This window comes from Macaca fascicularis, chromosome 9, assembly GCF_037993035.2.
Source record: "Macaca fascicularis isolate 582-1 chromosome 9, T2T-MFA8v1.1".
Lineage (NCBI taxonomy): Eukaryota > Metazoa > Chordata > Mammalia > Primates > Cercopithecidae > Macaca > Macaca fascicularis.
The window spans coordinates 10,065,327-10,084,054 of record NC_088383.1 but is presented as its reverse complement, the minus strand read 5'-3'; the positions used below and the strand labels follow the sequence as shown (position 1 = coordinate 10,084,054).

Below are 18,728 nucleotides of genomic sequence, written 5' to 3'. Positions count from 1 at the left end.
TATCCAAGCTGATGACCATATTTTAGGGACAGATAAAATTACAAGTCAAAACAGAAATACAGGGTTTTTGGTGATACACTCATTATCCACAGTTAGAGAAAATGTCTACATACTTGGGTTGCAATGCGTTCATTTCAATTAATTTTTTAAAAATATACTGAGCACAATTGTTTTGAAAGTCCATGTGCTGGACACAGTAGAGAATTGAAAGTTAGAGCCTGTCCTCAAGGAGTTTTGTTTTATTTTCTAATAGTTACAGAATAAGCCAGAAGTTAATAAGAGCCAGGGAAAAGGTCCAAAGTGTTTTCAGAGGTACAAAGTGAGCTTTCTGAGAAGGAAGCGAATATGTCTCAAATGACACCAGAAAAGTAATTTAGAACTGTATTTAGGAAGAACTTGCTAAAACTTGGAAGGGATGTATGAATGAATTCAATAGTTCTGGGGATTTATTAAACAAAATTCGAGCTGAGAATTGGTATCACATGTCCCTGATTGAATTTCAATATTCAATCTCAGTGGTTCTAACGTTACTAATTTCTTTAACTGAAGGTTTTCAGCAGTATGCTATTCAGTTCTTTTGATTCTAGACCTATTAAAACTCAAAGCAAAAGTATGCTGTATTATGAACTCAAATGTTAGTAACAGAAAGCATTCATTTTAGCTGAATGGAGAAAGATTTTAAATACATTTTTTGGTCCAGTGGCTACACTAATAATAACAGATAATCAGTGAGTACAACAGCAAGGGTCTTAAAAAAAAAACTGCACAAGTCTATAATCTTTTATCTGAGACAGAAACCCAGCTTTTCAGTCTCTTATCACAAAAGACAATTCCACTGAATTTACTAGTTGACTGTCATTCCTACTGCTATTATTGATTTTCATAGTATACCGAAATAAGTCCTGTAAGTATCTGTAATTTATTTCCTGATCCCAGAAGTAGCTATTATTAGGTAGTTTCTCACTTAAAAGTTTCAAGTGAAATGCAACATTGTTATTATTAATTATAGTGTTTGTACCTGAATGTTTTTTCTGCGTGATTTATGTGTTTAGAATAGTCTTTCCTGTAGCATATTGATTCATCAGAATGGAAGTGAACTCCCCTGCGAAAAAAGTTTCATTGTCAAATTACTTTGGGAAATTTAACACCAAATCCTCTCTTTTAACTTCAGTTAATTAAAATTTGAGTTATTGCTCATTGTAAATTTCCAATAAGGGATAATATATATGTATATATATCATTTTATTAACCTACTTAATCAGACATTTTGCTTATGTAAAAGCACATACATATATGCATATTTAAAAATATTCACCAGAAATACTTTAGCATGGTGTGACATATACATAGGGAGGAATCTTGCATGAATTTCTAATTATTCTCTGATATCGAATTTCGATTTTTGCCAAATGATCTTTGTCCTACCCTAAACTAAGCCTGTTGTTGTTCTGTCTAAGCTACAGTGGTCTTAGGAGAAAGTATTTGGGTACAATTTATACAGATACAGGGCTTGGGAAGAAACTAAAGGTCAGGAAAAAGAAATAATCTGACTTTTTCCTCATTTCCCATCTCTCCTCCTCCTTAGAAAATTCAGTACAGCAAAAACATTGCCTTCCCTTTATGCTAATCGGTAAAAATATGTATCATTGGTTTCCAATACTGACTGCCCATTTGTGTCTCTTGGGAAGGTTAAAAAACACGAATAGCCAGACCACACCCCATGCCAAAAAAAAAATCAGTGCCTCTGGGTATGGGGCTCTGGCATTGTTTTTCTTTGTTGGTTTGTTTATTTGGAGCAGTCTGTTGCCCAGACTGGAGTGCAGTGACACAATCTCAGCTCACTGCAACTTCCGCCTCCCGGGTTCATGCGATTCTCCTGCCTCAGCCTCCTCAGTAGCTGGGACTACAGGCGCGTGCCACCATGCCCAGCTACTTTTTTGTGTTTTTAGTAGAGACGAGGTTTCATCATGTTGGCCAGGCTGGTCTCAAACTCCTGACCTCAGGTGATCCGCCTGCCTCAGCCTCCCAAAGTGCTGGGATTACAGGGGTGAGCTGCCACACCCTGTCTGGTATTGTTTTATTGTGTGTCTTTCCTCTTTAGGAGGAGAGGTGATAAAAATGTCTACACACAAATGGCAAACACTGGTGTAAACATACATGGAGACTGAGTGAAAAAGTCACTATTCTGGACTCGTGATTGCTGTTATTTGAATCAGCAATTTTCCAATGAGACACACTTGTGAAGAAATCATCTTCCACTGCTCTTTGCCTTCATTCATTGCTTTTCGTACCAGACTTCTATTGCAATCACATATTTTTGACATCCTTGGACTATATGATTTAAGGTATAACGTAAGTTAATGGGAAATTTGATTCAGTGTACAGAATTTTGTCCTGCAAAATTGTCATCTTTCACATTTGAGGTAGAATGTTTAATAGTTAGGAGAGATGGTCTTTGCATCAGGCCTGATACTTGGCATTGTGTTGCATGAAAAAATTACTACTCCCTTTTTTTGCTTTGCTTGTTTTTTTACTCATCCTTAAATGAAGTTTAAAACAGTACTTACTCCAGATGTTAGCGGTAAAGATTCATATAAAGCATTTAGCAAATAATGCATTTTAGTTATTTCGTTATCATCACATTGCAAAATAATCATATACACATTCAAAGGTTCAAGCCTCTTTTTCCTAATAAAGTAGAAAATCATCAGGATGTTGCATGGAGATGATTCCTCTCTCTTTCACAGTGGTTACTGTCCTCAGCAGACCAGGAGAGAATTCTAAGATCTAGCCTCTTGGAAACTTTTTGACTTTCCATTACAGTACAAAAGAAAATAATGTCAACTATTGTTGAACTATAATCATGCCCAGAAAAGAACATGCTCATCCCTATCTCTAAGGTCACATTGTTTTCTCTATCCATCCACATCTCTACCTATCTAGATCCTAATGATTATTCAACATCCAAATGTACTGCTTGCTTTTCCATGATACGGTTTGACTCTGTGTCCCCACTCAAATCTCAGCTTGAATTGTAATCCCCATGTGTCAAAGGAGGGAAGTGATTGGATCATGGGGGCGGTTTCCCCCATGCTGTTCTGGTGATAGTGAATGAATTTTCATGAGATCTGATGGTTTTATAAGTCAGTTTTCCCCGCTCTTGCTCACTCTCTCACACCTGCCACCATGCAAGATGTGCCTGCTTCCCCTTCCACCATGATCGTAAATTCACTGAGGTCTCCCCAGCCATGCGGATCTGTGGGCCAATTAAACCTCTTCATGAGTTACCCAGTCTTGGTTATATCTTTTCAGAAGCGTGAGAGCGAACTAATACACTCCACGATGACTTGCCGCTGCCTGTACTACCCTGTTCACACTCTAGGTACTGTAACACTTGGATTGCATTTATAATCGTCCTCACATAGTTAGTTCATAGTATAAAATTTAATCAACATACAAGAGACTAGACAAGACTATATTCCATTCCCACTGAAAGAGAAAGGTTGCGCACTACTTGAATCTGTATCTATTTAAAAAATATTCTGGCTGGGTGCAGTGGCTTAGGCCTGTTATCCCAGCACTTTGGGAGGCCGAGGCGGGTGGATTGCTTGAGGTCAGGAGTTTGAGACCAGCCTGGGCATCATGGCGAAACCCCATCTCTACTAAAAATACACAAAATAGCCAGGTGTGGTGATATGTGCCTGTAATCCCAGCTACTCGGGAGGCTGAGGCACAAAAATCACTTGAACCTGGAAGGCAAAGGTTGCAGTGAGCTGAGATCACATCACTGCACTCCAGCCTGGGCAATAGATAGAGACTCTGTTGCAACAACAACAACAACAACAGAAACAACAACAACAAATTCAACCCTCCTTTCAATCAAAACCCATAACAATATTCTAAGCCAAAGTTGTGTAAACTACTGGAATGTAGCTCTTTCCTTTCAAGGAGAAAAAGATAACATCCTTGCTACTGCTCAGCTATCGAGTGATGGCAAAAGTAGGTCAAGAAGAATGTAAATAAATTATTCAAAATTGAATATGAAATAGGTTGGAGACTCCATTATGGTTGCCAACAAGTCATTAACAGGTAGGATGCAGAAAAATAAGTTTAGAAAATTGAAAAACTATGAGGACATTGCCTTGTGGTATATCCTAAATAACAGCATTGGGAGTGTTTGCGGAGTTCTTATGCGATCACTGAAGTCCTGCCCTAGCCGACACTAACGCTGCTGCCTCCAGAGTAGCAATAACGGGCGTGATATCTTTGACTGCATTTTTTTGTTGTTGTGATCCATTCAAATTTCTACTCTCCCCATAAGACTTTGTAATCCATTATTCATCATAAGAACCTGGCAGACGATGACTGTATGAACTCTAGAAGCTACACTTAATTATGTTCTACTAGAAAGCTGGGATATTTCATATCGTCATAACAATAACTCAATTCATATGTGTTCTTTTGGGAGGCCAACCCTAAACAAAAGTACCATGTTAGCTTTCTTACCATAATGCCATGATACCACCTTTAACTGAAATTCTCATTATTCAGGTCGCAAAAGCATTAGGCTGCAAAGCTGGGTCATTGTCTTCTGAAGCTGCCATTGTAATACCTGCACAAGGGAAATATACGGGGATGATAGGATTCTTGGGAAAACTGCCAGGAAGGAACATGTCCCTGGATAAGAAGCATCAGAAAAAGGGCAGGGAAGAAGTATGATCATTAAGCTGGCCACTTACCAGATAAGGACGAGATGTTCAATTGATTCTATAGATCAACATAAATCTTGGTTATCATTTTTCTCCATTTAGCATTTAAATTCATTACAACTATTTTTACTTGAAAGGATGACCCAAGTGGCTTTGGTTCTTTGAATTTTGAGGTGTGTGAAATTTAGCATGTCTTTGAAACCTAGACACTTTCATTTATTTTCGGCCAATAATCATTATAATACAAAGAGATACATTGAATTTACCCATCAGAAAGAATATGTGGTAATGCATAATACAATGGTGAATATTTTACTTCTCCTTTCTTGCTTTGCTCAGGGGGGCAGACATGAGACATGATGTTAGGATCATGGACTAATCCAAACTGAAGGCAAATGTGGAATCTCTTTAAAGAGGTAGCATTAGGAAACATAATTCTATTTACTCCCTTCCCCATGTTCATTCAGTTTTGTTAGATTCTTTAGAGAGAGAAGCAGATATAAAAATATAACTCAATTGCCTAACCTATCATATGTGATTCATAAACACCACTTCAATTTCACCCAAATACTGCTTTCTTTTCTGAACTAAATGGTAATAACAATTCTGTAATCAAAACTTTTTTTTTTTAAATAAGAGTGCCAAAACCATCAGGTAAAGCTTGAAACCTGCAAAAACTTTGAACTGTTTACTAATAAATCTGTTTAGCATGAGCCATTTTTAATCTTTTGGCAATTTGGTTAGGCAAAGGCAATAAGAGCGAACACTTCTTATATTCATATATTTTTACCTTTAATTTACATATGTTTCTTTGTCTATATAGGATCTATATAGGGGGAAGAATTGAAGGCATGATTTTTGTTTATATATCGTTGAAAGATGCCAAGCCTCCTTTTCCTGTAATGAAATGGTGTATTTAGTCACGTACATGCATGCAAACCTTGTCTCCCCTTCACAGTGGGATTCTCTGTCTTCCTGTTATTTCTAACTATTGCTGTTTATATGCCATATTACATTCTCTAATTTCCTTTTATCTTTTCTTTATTTTGCAATGTCTCAGCACGTGTCTTTTTAAGACAAGTTAATTTAGGCAATTACTCCAGTTTGGTTGAAGATAAAATCTTTAATTTATCCAGCCCTCCTTTTATTCTTTCTAGGATACTCCTTCCATTAATTTCATGAAACATTCTAATTCTGTAGTTTAGAGAAAAGCTAATATCATCCATATACACACGCATGCGCATGCATGCACACACATACACACACACACACAAACCACACATATCTACACTTTCAAAACTAATGTTTCTTTTCTTTTTATAGTAAATAATTATTTTCATGTTTCAAAGTATCTGATATGGTAAGAGATTTCAATTTGAGAAGTCCACATTTCTTATGTATGTGTTATTTTTAAACTGTTTTAACTCATTTACATTTTAGTAAACTAAGTTTCAGCTCTTTTCTCAAGGGAGCATTTTGACAGAATACAGAATAAGGACCCAGAACGTCTGCAGGAATAGCTGAGGGCATTATTATTGAAAAAGGCATAAAGAGAAGTACTGAAAAGCTTGAAGCACTTGAAAATAGAAATGCCATTTTTTCATTCATCAGCTTATCAAAACATTGCATGTACAAGTTACTGTTTTAGGCGGAAGAGCAGGTGAAAAATGACATCCCCGATCATCAGGTTAGAAAGAGATACGTGAGATATTGAAAATGATGTGGAAGGCAGTAAATGAATATAGATGGAAGTGACCAGCTCTACCCGGGGCAAGTTTCAAAAGAAAGGACATTTGAGATAAGTATTTAAGATGACAGGAGCAGCTAAAAATTACCTGTCTTATTGATTTCATAATTTAGATGTATCATGTGAGTTAATTATTAACATAGAGGTATCCTGCTGTACCATTTGACGTGTTTAAATGCCTTTATTCTGGTACTTATATAAACTACTGCTGCTGCTAATTTGGATGACCTGGAAGAGATAATTGTTTCACATACTAGATCTTTTATTCCTAAATATGTGCTATCTACTGCTGTCATGTGTAAATAGGTACTTTGTTCATACTGTATAAATAGTGCAATGAAAATGATACACCCAAAATAAAACTACATTGGTTCAGATTATGAGACGATAACCACAGAAACTGTATTACAAGTGACAAAATATTTCAATATTTCATCATTCACTTTGAAAAGCATTGGCATTACAGTATTTGTGCACCTTCTCCAATTCCCTTGCCTGCCTCTTTCCTGACTCCCTTACATTTTGTTCCTCCTCATTCCCAGAGCCTGGTGCTTGAACTTTCCAGTAAATTTAATCTTTGTCTCAAGTTCGATTTTCTAGAGGGCCTGGGTCAGCACAATTTCTGCCTCAGAATGGGGCTTTGGAGTTGGATTAACTAGCTCTTGGGAAACAACAACAATGAAAAACTGCATTAAGTGACATCATAATAATTATTTAAATGGATTGCGATGGTGGGGAATTATTTGTGACAAGAGTAGAGTCCTTGTAAATATGAGAGTAAAAGAGCCAGACAAGTTGCTATCCAAATTATTACCTGACCAGAAAGCTAGAGGACAGTAGATTAGCAGCCTTGGAAGTTTTTCGACGACAAAGTTAGGCCTTTCAGGGTCAAAGACTGGGACACTGAGATCTGGGATAGGGGCAATGGGTGGATAAACTGGACAATAGAAATTTTTCAAATTTTAGCCCCTGGCTATTGTCACAGGACATAATTCAGCACCTTCTTCCCCACTCCTGGAGGGGAAGGAATGGGACCTTAAGGAGGTAGAGGTCTTACAATAAGACATTTAATCCCTTAGGATATGCTCCTGTCTCCCCATGTTGTCCAAAGGGCATAACCAAAGTGATATCTCAGCTTAGCCTTGGAAGGGAAGTCAAAGCTCCATGAAGAAATAGCCTATACCTGAAAGGTAATGGCAGCAGCTGACAAAGAGTGATGAGACAGTGGAAAGGAGATATAAGTCTGAATCTTGACTGTGAGATTGGAAAGGGAGATGGAATATATCCAGAATCTCATGAGTCAGAATTTAATATTTTGGAAATGATGACAGGAATTGGTCCTCTTAATCTGCTGAGTTTGCTCCTAGGAACCTAGACTCTGTGATGGCCAAAACCTTCCAAAGTGGAAACGCAAAAAAAAAAAAAAAAAAAAAAAAAAAAAAAAATTCCTTGGCAAAATGTTAAATAGGCAGTCAGAAATTCTGGCAGAGGAGACTGGTATCATGGCTTTTTGTGTATAGTTCAAAAATCCACAAATGTCCAACTTCCCCAGGAGTGGATGAAGAATCTTCTCTTCACTTAGAGAATAAGTAATGTACTAGTGGAGCGGGGGTGGGGACAAGAGTGTTTACTAGCATGGTAGTGACCATCCTCTCCAGGACGAGGTCTTTAGCATCGAATGCCTCCTTTGACCAGGCTTCCCTATTATTTCTAAGGAAGTTGAGATTCCTGAATAGCTGCAAGTGTGAGCATTTAATCATCAGCACCAAGACAGATATACTCACCACAATGGACGGTGGAACCAGAGTGCCAAACAAGGTTTTAACCCACAACAAAATGTGGTCACAGTTAACAGATTGTGGTATTCCCATGGTAGTGAGATAGATGGACAACTGACTAGGGTGCATGACTTATTTAATAAAAAAAGAATCAACAGCAGTTTAGCAGAGGACTAATGGCAGCTATTGGAACGGACGTCTTCATGACTGCTTGCCCAGTTTCCATAGATAAGCTGTGCCGGATACCCACGACACATTGATGGACAGGGAAGCTGGGCTACCTAGAGCAGTGGTCCTGCAATTTCCTAGCAAATATATGCAATAAATATCCCAATTGTTCCTCTAAAGAATCATGGAGCTCTTTGCCAAGGCAACTGTTTACTGGAGAATGAAAAAATATGCAGATTTTCAAAAGGATGTTAGGTATGGGATTCTAGATGACTTGATACTTGGAGATTTGAAAGGCTACTATGGTTTACCAGTTAGAATGGGGGTAAAGATCAAGTGATAAATGCAATTCTGGTTTGAGGTCATGATACAGGTCTGTGGGCCCACCTCGTGCTACTTCCCCAGTGACCTGACACAGTGGGAGACCGTAAGTGGACATGAGTAGTATGAATGGACATTGGGTGAGGTACAAACATTGTGGACCTTGTCATTTTCCCTGGACTGCCTCTTCTCTTTCGTGGTCAACAGTGTTTCCATGTTGATTGTTCTTTTTCATTTCCAGACTTGGGTGAAATGTCCCACCAGACGGTGTGATATTTAGTAGCCCGGGAAGCTGCCAAGGGGCTGAAAGACACTATCTGAAGGTATGAACCAGTTTGCTCTCCGTAGGGAGGATTTCACCGATGGGAAACAGATGCCTAGAAGACATTGGGTCAGTAAATTTTCCCCCTGTACCCTTTCATGAGATGCTCTGTGATGTGGTTCCTCCTTGTAAACCTTCCAGAAAAGCCCGGCTTGACGAGTCAACTTGCTTCTGAGTGACTGCTTGGGTTTCTTTAAGGCTTATGGGAAAGAAGCTGCCATCACAGTAGTGAATTGCAAAACAATGCCCCGATCTTTAATTCCTTCACTTCTCCTTTTCTCCTCACCTTTACCAACCGGGGCGTGGACTTTCCAAACAGCATCAACACTTTGATCTTTGCCTTAGGTTCTAATATAGGAGCCAGAATAAAGACACTGGATGCATATTTAAAGACAATTAACCGCTTTTCAGCCAAAATATTTTTGCCGATGCGGGGGGCTGTTATTTCACATGTTCTGTTGGGGCAAAGTTCTTGAGTATTGAAAATACACATTCAGCATTCTTTTATTTTAGTTTAACAAAGATTATATTATAATTAGCCAATGTGGACAAGACATCCTAATGAGCCACATTTGGTTTGTTTCATATCATTTGGTCTGCCATTCATTTCTTTTGGAGACTTTCAGATTGGCAAGTTGAATGAGAATGTATGCACCCCCTCCTCTTACCAGTTACCACTCTCTTACTTTCTCTTTTGAATTTCAGTCAGTTCTGACTAAGCACTGTATCAATTTCCTCCTCTTCCAGCAATGCCATTTCCTCTCCTTCTGTCTCAGTTACTGTCTGTGTTATCAGGTAACCTAAGATAAAAAGTTTAGCTCGTGCATCCTCCATACACAAAGGGATTTGTATGCTAGTTTTAAAAAGAGCAGGTGCACTGCCAGAGAAGCAGGGTGGTGCTCACAGGAGGTCTGATCAACGGAGGCTGATGAGTGAAGGGAGAACAGCCTCCTGAGTAGCTGGGACTACAGCAAACGAGGGAATCTGTTCTGCAATCCAGGTAATCATAAGTTCTATGGTGAAAATTCATGAGGAAAAGGTGACAGAGATAAGATCTAACCATGAGGACTGTTTTAAATAGGATGGTCCTTGGTGGCCTTTCTGAAAACTAAAACCAAGTAAGGTCTGAGTGCGGATGCAAGACCCTCAGGTAAGAATAAATTTTATTTGCTCAAAGAACAGAAAAGACTTTGTAGACAGAGCAGGGTAATCCAGTGGGAGAGTGTTGGAGATAAACTTGGATAGGTATGCAAGTTCAGAGGACACAGGGCCTTGCAGTCAATGATAAAGCTAATGAGCCCTATCCTAAAAGTATTGGGAAAAATCCTAAGAATTTTGAACAAAATAGTGATGAAGTCTTATGTATAATTTCAAACGATTACTCTTGCTGTTGTAGGAAGAATAGATTGTAGGAGTCAAGAAAATGTAGTACATATACACCATGGAATACTACGCGATCATAAAAAAGAACAAGATAACATCTTCGCAGGGACATGGATGGAGCTGGAGGCCATTATCCTTAATAAACTCACACAGGAACAAAAAAGCAAATACTGCATGTACTCACTCATAAGTGGGAGCTAAATGATGAGAACACAAGGAAACATGGAAGGGAACAGCCCACACTGGGGCCTTTCAGAGGGTGGAGGGTGGGAGGAGGGAGAGATTCAGGAAAAATAACGAATGGGTACTAGGTTTATTACCTGGATGATGAAATAATCTCTACAAGAAACCCACATGACACACATTTACCTGTGTGACAAACCTGCTCTTGTATTCCTGAACTTAAAACAAAATGTAAAGAGGAAAAGTAGTAGCTGGAGTGAAAGATATCGGTGGGAAGAGGTTGAAGAGTGAGATGATGTGAAGGGGTGAGACAGAATTCTCCTCCCGGAGTGCTTCCTCTCCAGCATTGGGTGAGGGTTGTATGCGGGTATGTGGGCTTGCGCAGTGGTGGTGAATGTGCTTCCAGCAGTCACGTGAGTCAGCAGCAGGAGAGAGATGTGGAGGGAGAACGGTATTTTCCTGAAGACCCTCAGGCCACGCCGATGCTTCGAGGTGGCCCCACATCATCCTGAATGGTCCTCTTTGTTCCCTGTTCTCCTTGTAAACTGAATGGGTGTTAGGACATCAGGAGAAGCCATGCTGGTAATAAAGTTCATTGCCAGAGATACTGTGTGGAATAGAGAGTTAGATCATGAAATTAGAGCAAAAAAGAAGTAAGGGAAGTAATAATCCCAAATCAGTCTGTGGCAGAGAACAAAGCTGGTCACCAAATCTCGTTTTCTTTTCTTCTTGAGAGTGTGGCGAGCCATTTTGGTGCTTTCCTAGGTTAAGTGACTGAGCTCTGTTCAGTGGAATGCGGGAGAAAGATGTGCATGCTATTTCCTGTCCTAACCTCCACAATTGGCTGTGTGGTGATCCACATGGCATAAAATCGAATACTTCAAAGCCAGAGGAGATGGCTTCCCTCTCTACAGCAAACCTGCATTACACTGTCCCTTTAGTCAGAACTAGAACCCTATTATATGAATCCGCCAAGGTTTGGGGGTTGTTGTTAGTGACAGCTGGCCTATCCTGTGTCATAAAACTTCCTATGTCTATTCTTTTAAATATTTGCATTGAAAATGAACATTAGTTTTATTTTCTGCAAGTAAGAATTATAGCAAATCAGATACCAAATTAATAAAACCTAGAGAGTGGTAGCAGAAAGGATTTCTCTCTTTAAACCCATGATACATTATTGTTAGTACTCTCCTAAACACAAAGAGGAGAAATGTGTTTATTTCTTTTAATAGAAAATTAGAGTCCTGAATCTATGCCATAAAGTTAATTCTGGTGTCTGAAATGGATATACTAAACTTGGCCTCTTAAAAATGTGACATATAAGAATGATTTTTCCAAAGAAAATATCATCATTGGGGCTTACATATGGAGAACTATTTACATACTCCATTTTCTTATCACCAACTATTTTATTAATTATTATATACTAATAAGCATAAACATAAATGAGTAGGGATTTCAAATGGGCACTCATTAACTTCCTCTAGACTGATTATGCAATGTCATTTTACAATATACATATTACACATGATCAAATGTTTCTTTGTGCAATTTTATGTTAATTATTAAACTTAGAATGAACCATTATGAATAATTATTAACATATCCTATTCATTGCTACTATCATTCATATTTTTATAACAAGGACTACATTCCAGAAAGAAAAACCTCATTATGTTCAAATATCATCTGTGCACTTTGGACTTCAACTATTTAAAATATCAGAGAAATAACTAACATATTCAGGGACAATTTTAAAACTGTCCTAATGAAAATAATGAGAAAAACAAAATTCCCATTATTTTTCTTGACTCTTTATTTGGGGGACATTATTTTCTTGATATAGACACTATACAAATAAATGCAAACAGTAATTAACTATTTTTCCTTAAATGATGTAGAGCATTAATTTATTATAATATTTATGCAATGAAGAAGTTTCATTGGATTGCCAATGTACAATATTTGTCATCAGAGAAAACACCACTTTAGATTTTTTTTTCTTAACAATAAGTCAAAATTGTTTTGTAAAATGAAAGACAAAAAAAAATTGAGGAATGCAAATACATGATCTTACCTTCATGGTATCCAGGAACTTGAGCAGACTCAAATCCATGCTTTAGGTAATACACAGGTTGCAGGAAAAAGGATGAATTTCATTTGGAAAATATTTTATTGATAGAGAATAAATAATAGTCTATATGGAAACAAAATAGCTCTGAGCATTATTCAAATAGAAAACAATTGTCCATAAGATGTAATTATGAGTAGTGGGAAGAAGTTGTAAGAAGGAAGTTTGAAGTTTGAGGCTTCATATAATGGGGAAAAAACAAATATGTGTTAAATTAGAATGAATTCTCACTTGAGACAGCAAGTTGCATTTCACTCAGGTAGTTAAGGATATCATTGGTTGGAGGGATTGTGATACATGGATACGTGTGCAACTGCATGTGAAATTGGACTAGGTGACTGCTGGGGTCCCTTCTATCTCTGACATTCTGTAGCTTTAAATGTCAGAAAAAATCCTTATTTTGCTTTCAATTGCATAAAGTCAATGTTAAGTGTTTTCATCTGATTTATTATTGAATCGGCCACAGATGGAAATCTTATCAAGTAGTTACATATTTGTTGAGTTATCAAGTTTGAGAATAGTTGGCATAAGAATAAGGCTTAATGGTGTAGATAGAGCATCTCATCTACCATTTATAACTCTATAAATACTAGATCATAGAGTTAGCCATGCTCCTGGGGAAATTGACCACCAGGTATGCATGCATTTTTCTTCATCCTAAGCAACACAGGAAAGTACCGTGAAGTATGTGTCCTCCATACCGCTGCACACAGCTACTACAGAGAAATATAGGGAGATGTGCTGCCTCCTTCCCTCTTCAATGAAGGGATGATTGTCCCAGGTTTGGGGGTTGCTGCTCTCCTGAGTGTCAAATAAGCCAGAGTTTCTCAAGTTTGGTAAGATTGGTGTTTAGGGCTGGGCAACTCTTTGTTGTAGGTGGCCATCCTATGGGTTATATAGTGTGTTTAGCATAATTCCTGTCTTCTACTCACTAGATGCCAGTAGCAACTCCCCACCCCCATCTTGGTCATGATAATCAAAAATGTCTCCATCCTTATCAAGTGTCCCCTAGGGTGACAAAATTGCCCCCATATGAGAACCACTGGTCTAAAGTTGTCAGGTCAGCAACTCCTCCCACTTTCCCCTTCCCCATTGGGTTTTGATTCCAATGAAACATCACAGTAACCATTTCAGAGGCCAGGTGCGGTGGCTCACACCTGTAATCCCAGCACTTTGGGAGGCTAAAGTGGGGGATCACGAGCTCAGGAGTTCGAGACCAGCCTGGCCAACATAGTGAAACTTCGTCTGTACTAAAAATACAAAGAATTAGCCAGGCATGGTGGCGGGTGCTGTAGTCCCAGCTACTTGGGAGGCTGAGGCAGGAGAATCGCTTGAAGCCGGGAGGTGGAGGTTGCAGTGAGCCGAGATTGTGCCACTGCACTCCAGCCTGAGTGAGAGAGCAATATTCTGTCAAAAAAAAAAAAAAAAAAACACTCAAACATAACCCCTGTCTCGGACTCACAGAAAAAAAAAGAAATGCTACTTAACTCCAAAACTGACTAGTTACTAGGTTCTTAGGAAGATGGCTCTAAATCAGCAAATCTATTTCTAACTTCTTACAGAGGCTGTTTAAAGAAGCAGAGAGATTCAAGACTGAAGTAGGTGGACAGCACTTTAGCAAAGACCCATGTCTGGTTGTGTAAAGATACAGGCAGATAAAGTGGACAGCACTTTAGTGAATGAACCAGTGTCTGGGTGTGTAAAGATCCAGGCAGAGGTGAATTTCGGGGATGGACAGAATTGGTCTGCATGGTTTAAAAAGAGGGATTTTTTTTTTTTTTTAATATCAAGGTCACATGGGGCAGCAGTCTAGTCAGTAGAAACATGGAGATGAACAAAATTGACAGAGGCTAGGGCCTGTGGAAAAATTAGTCTAAGTAAAAAGCAGGGAATGGAGAAATAATCAGTTTATTAGTGTTATTGTGACATAAGTAAGACTTTCTATCCTTCAACTATCGTTAAAAATCTGCCACACCCACAAATACGTTATATGCATGGGGTGTGTGTGTGCATGTGTGTGTAAACAATGAGGAAAATGGACTGTATTTCATTCTATAGGCACAGCCTTCTATAGAAAATCGGCATTCACAACACAGGCATGTTGATCCTTAAAATGAATGTCTTCAAGAGTAGCCTTAAGTTTGATGCACAAGAGGAAATATGCATCTTCTCAGGCTTCCCCCAAATCTCAGGAGAGTAAACAGCAGAAACCCAACTCCTTTAAGTAGTAAGTAAGGAACTGGGCATTCATGGGAAATCTGTGCCAATTCAGCTGAAATTTTAAAAAGCTAGGTCTCTTTGCTGACATCCCGGTTATCTAGAAATATAGTTCATACTTATTTACAATTTCACATTTTCTAAAACATTTTTCACATATAGCACCTCGACTGAGATATGTCATATGGTATTTTGCATCTTTATTTTGACATACTATTATTGTTCAAGCTCCAACTAGAAGATCCCCTCAGAGGCTTGAGTCCTGCTCCTTCAGTCTCCTTTGTCCTTTATCCGTATTTCTATCAGAGCGCTTAGACCATAAAATCAATGATTGCTGTAAAGTGTTTTCTTCTCTACTAGAATGGAAGCTGATCAAAGGCCAGAACTATTTCGCACTCACTTTGTATCACTAAATCCTAGCACAGAGCCTTACCCACAGTGGACGTTTAATATATAGTAATTGAAAAATAAGAAGTATAAAGATGACTGTCATTTCAGTTTTTAAAGATGCAATCCAGGTATACCTGTGTAAAATGTGTTTTCATGCTGTCACCTCACTAAATTATAGGCTGTACAGTTTATCAAAATTAGAAAAATGGACATCAATAAAAAATAAAGGAATGCAACATGCAAGCATGTTAAGTACATGCTAATATATAATGTGCTTATATAATTTTTAAAAATATACATGTTTAAAATATGATTAACCTACAAATGCCATTGAAATTATTTTCTTTGATCTTTTTATTGGTGCTAAATAATGGTGCTTCTTAGTTGCAATAATAGCTACAGACAAGAAAGGTAAAATTATTGTTCACAATAATTTTCAGTTCAAGTTTGTTAATGTAGACTTAGAAAAAAAAGAAATTTTAAAAAAGTTTTACTGTATTAGTAACACCTCATAAAATGTTGTTCTATTGACAGTGTAAAATGACTTTCAAATATTTGTAGCATCAGATCATACCTTCCCTGTAGTTACCAGTTGCTAACCCTAAGGTACATTTTCATGTAGCTAGTTACATGCTTTGTCTTTCATCTCTTGCCAGACCTTCCTTCTTTAATCACTGTGGTTTTGTGTGGGGTAGACTGTTGTTGTTAGGTTTCTACTTTTTTAAAACAAAACAAAAACCCAACATTTCTTAATTGGGATAGGTGTGGGTCAGACTTGGGATTTTCTTCTCTGAACTTCTTCCAATGTGTCTGGGGCTTAGATACCTCAAACTGAATTCAGCATTCAGGTGTGATATTCTTAGAATTTCAGATACTTGTCAGTCCATAATGAAATGAGACATGTCTTCATTTGTCACTTAGTAGAACTTTTTGGTGCTTAGGTTCTGTCATCTTGATTGATACTCTAGTTTTGAGTCAAAAAATGGATATCTGCAAGCCAGTATGTCTATGAGTCTTAAATAACTTTTTCATAAAGGTGCTTTTCATGTTAAGTAGTCCAGTTATCCATAGTGGTGCAACAAACTACCCCAAATCTTAGTAGCTTAAAATAGTGATTTTGCACATGATTTGTGGATTTGGAATTTGGGAAAAGTTTGGCTGAGTGTTTCATCAATAATTCATGTAACCTGAGCTGGGGCAGAAGGGCCTGAAAAATTCATCTTGAAGATGGAATCTACATGTGGAGCACCCGCCCTCACCCCAATCCCTTAGTGGTTTCCCATTCTCTAGTCCTCTCTAAATGGCTTCCAGGGGCAGATCAGTTTAGATGCCAACTCACCAGGTGAACAAACTGTGGTTGGAGAGGCAGGATCCTTACAAAGGAGGCAAATTTCCTGCCAACCTTATTATTGAAGAAGAGAAGTGAATTCCTAGGCAACAGGAGAGCATCATGCCTCTAGTATGTCATTATAAACGGAAACACGAATTTTTCTATTAATATGATTCACCCCATCTGTTTTGCTTCCCCACAAGTAACCATCACAGAAAAGATGATATAATATCATATATTTAGTTGATGGATAACGTTATACATATGAATGCTGTTCCTCCTCTAGGTGAAAGTTTGTTAGAAAAATATTTCTGCTTCATTTGCCTCACCTTTAACTATTTCTATAGATCTCATTCTTTCCAATTCCTATGTGGTCATTTCCTGTGCATTTACTTTCCAAGTCTAACTCCTTATATTGTATGGAGCATGAAATTCTACAACCCTCAGAAATGGTAGTCAGGATTTCAGGTCCTAAGAATGTGGGCATCTACAACTGAAATACGTGCATGAAGCAGAGACACAAAGAGTTGATCTGTCTCTACAACAGGAACTAAATAACTATTTTCATCTGGGGAAACTGCAAAGAAACTGATGATCTACTTGCAGCCCTGGGTAAAAAATGAGCCACTCTTGAAAAGTGGGAAATCCAAGCTGCTCCCATAGGAGACATGGGATCTAAATTCATATCATATGTAAGTACATCTCAGATTGATCAATTAATAGAAGAACTGGTGAGAGACTGATAAATTTCCTAGTGCCATGAATGATAAATTAAAAAATAAAAACTACTATACTGAAAGACACATGAGGTGGACTTCCATGAAGAATCATCTTTGAATCCTACATATTATCATATAATATATATCATATAACATATAACATATATCGTGCCATATATATGAACCATTATAACATATATACATCACACAAGAGGAAATTTTTAGGGTGTTTCACTGGAATCAAATGCTCAGAAAATGTGCCCTAATAACTAAAAAGAATAAATATATTTGGAAAGACTTTAAACCAGATCTGTTTGAAGGATCTACTTAAATAATAGACCGCATGCACCCAAAGAGAGGTAAAAATATAAAGATTATTTAAAGACAAAACCCCCTAACTTTCTAGATCTAAACTAATAAATGAGTTCACAGGTTGAAGGCTATACCAATCTTCAAACAACATTTCCTTCACAGAAATAGAAACAATTATCCTAAAATTGTTTAGAAACACTAAATAACCCAAATAGCTAAATAAGATTTGAGCAGAAAGAATAAAACTGTTGGCTTTATACTGCCTGATTTCAAATTATATTACAAAGCTATATTAACAAAAACAGTGTGGTACAGGCATACATATAGACACATAGACCAATGGAACAGAATAAAGAACACAGAAATAAATTCACACACCTAGAGATAACTGATCTTTTACAAAGATACGAAGAACACACATTGGGGGAAGGACAGTCTCCTTAATAAATGGTGCTGGACAAACTGGATATCCACAGAAGAATACAGCTGTACTCTTACCTTTCACCATGTGCAAAAATCGATTTGAAATGGATTAAAGATATAAATGTAAGATGAGACACAATGAAACTACTAGAAGAAAATCTGGGGGAAATGCTTCATGACATAGGTCTGGGCAAAGATTTTTTTGGAGAAGATCTCAAAAGCACAGGCAACAAAAGCAGAAGTAGACACATGGATTGCAGTTTGAGTACTAGAGAAAGGGATAATTTTAACCCACTTTCAATATTTTTTATGTTCATTCATAGTAATACTCCCCTTTTAATTTCTTTCATAACACTATATATATATATATAATTTTCTTGTTAATTTATTTGCTAATTTGCTTATTATAATTATTTTTTCTTTATTTCAAACCCTTGTGTCAAGGAGCAACTTTCAATAGATCACATTGAGAGAGTTGCTCTGCTATGTACAAAACCCTGGCCTGGGAAATTTTTATATCACACCAGAAAGTACAAGACACAGGACTTTCTGTGACATTCACTATTCTATTCTCAGTGTCTATCCAGAGCTGGGA

At 37.6% G+C, this 18,728-nt stretch overlaps 1 long non-coding RNA gene across 5 annotated transcripts in view; it reads left to right on the top strand.

Moving 5' to 3' along the window:
- LOC102138819 (uncharacterized) overlaps positions 1 to 18,728 on the top strand; it is a 996,710-nt gene that overhangs the window by 709,575 nt on the left and 268,407 nt on the right. For all 5 annotated transcript variants that reach the window (XR_010577831.1, XR_012417221.1, XR_012417220.1 and 2 more), the window contains one exon: positions 8,965 to 9,114. This is a non-coding gene — a long non-coding RNA (uncharacterized lncRNA). The remainder of the gene's footprint in view (positions 1 to 8,964; positions 9,115 to 18,728) is intronic.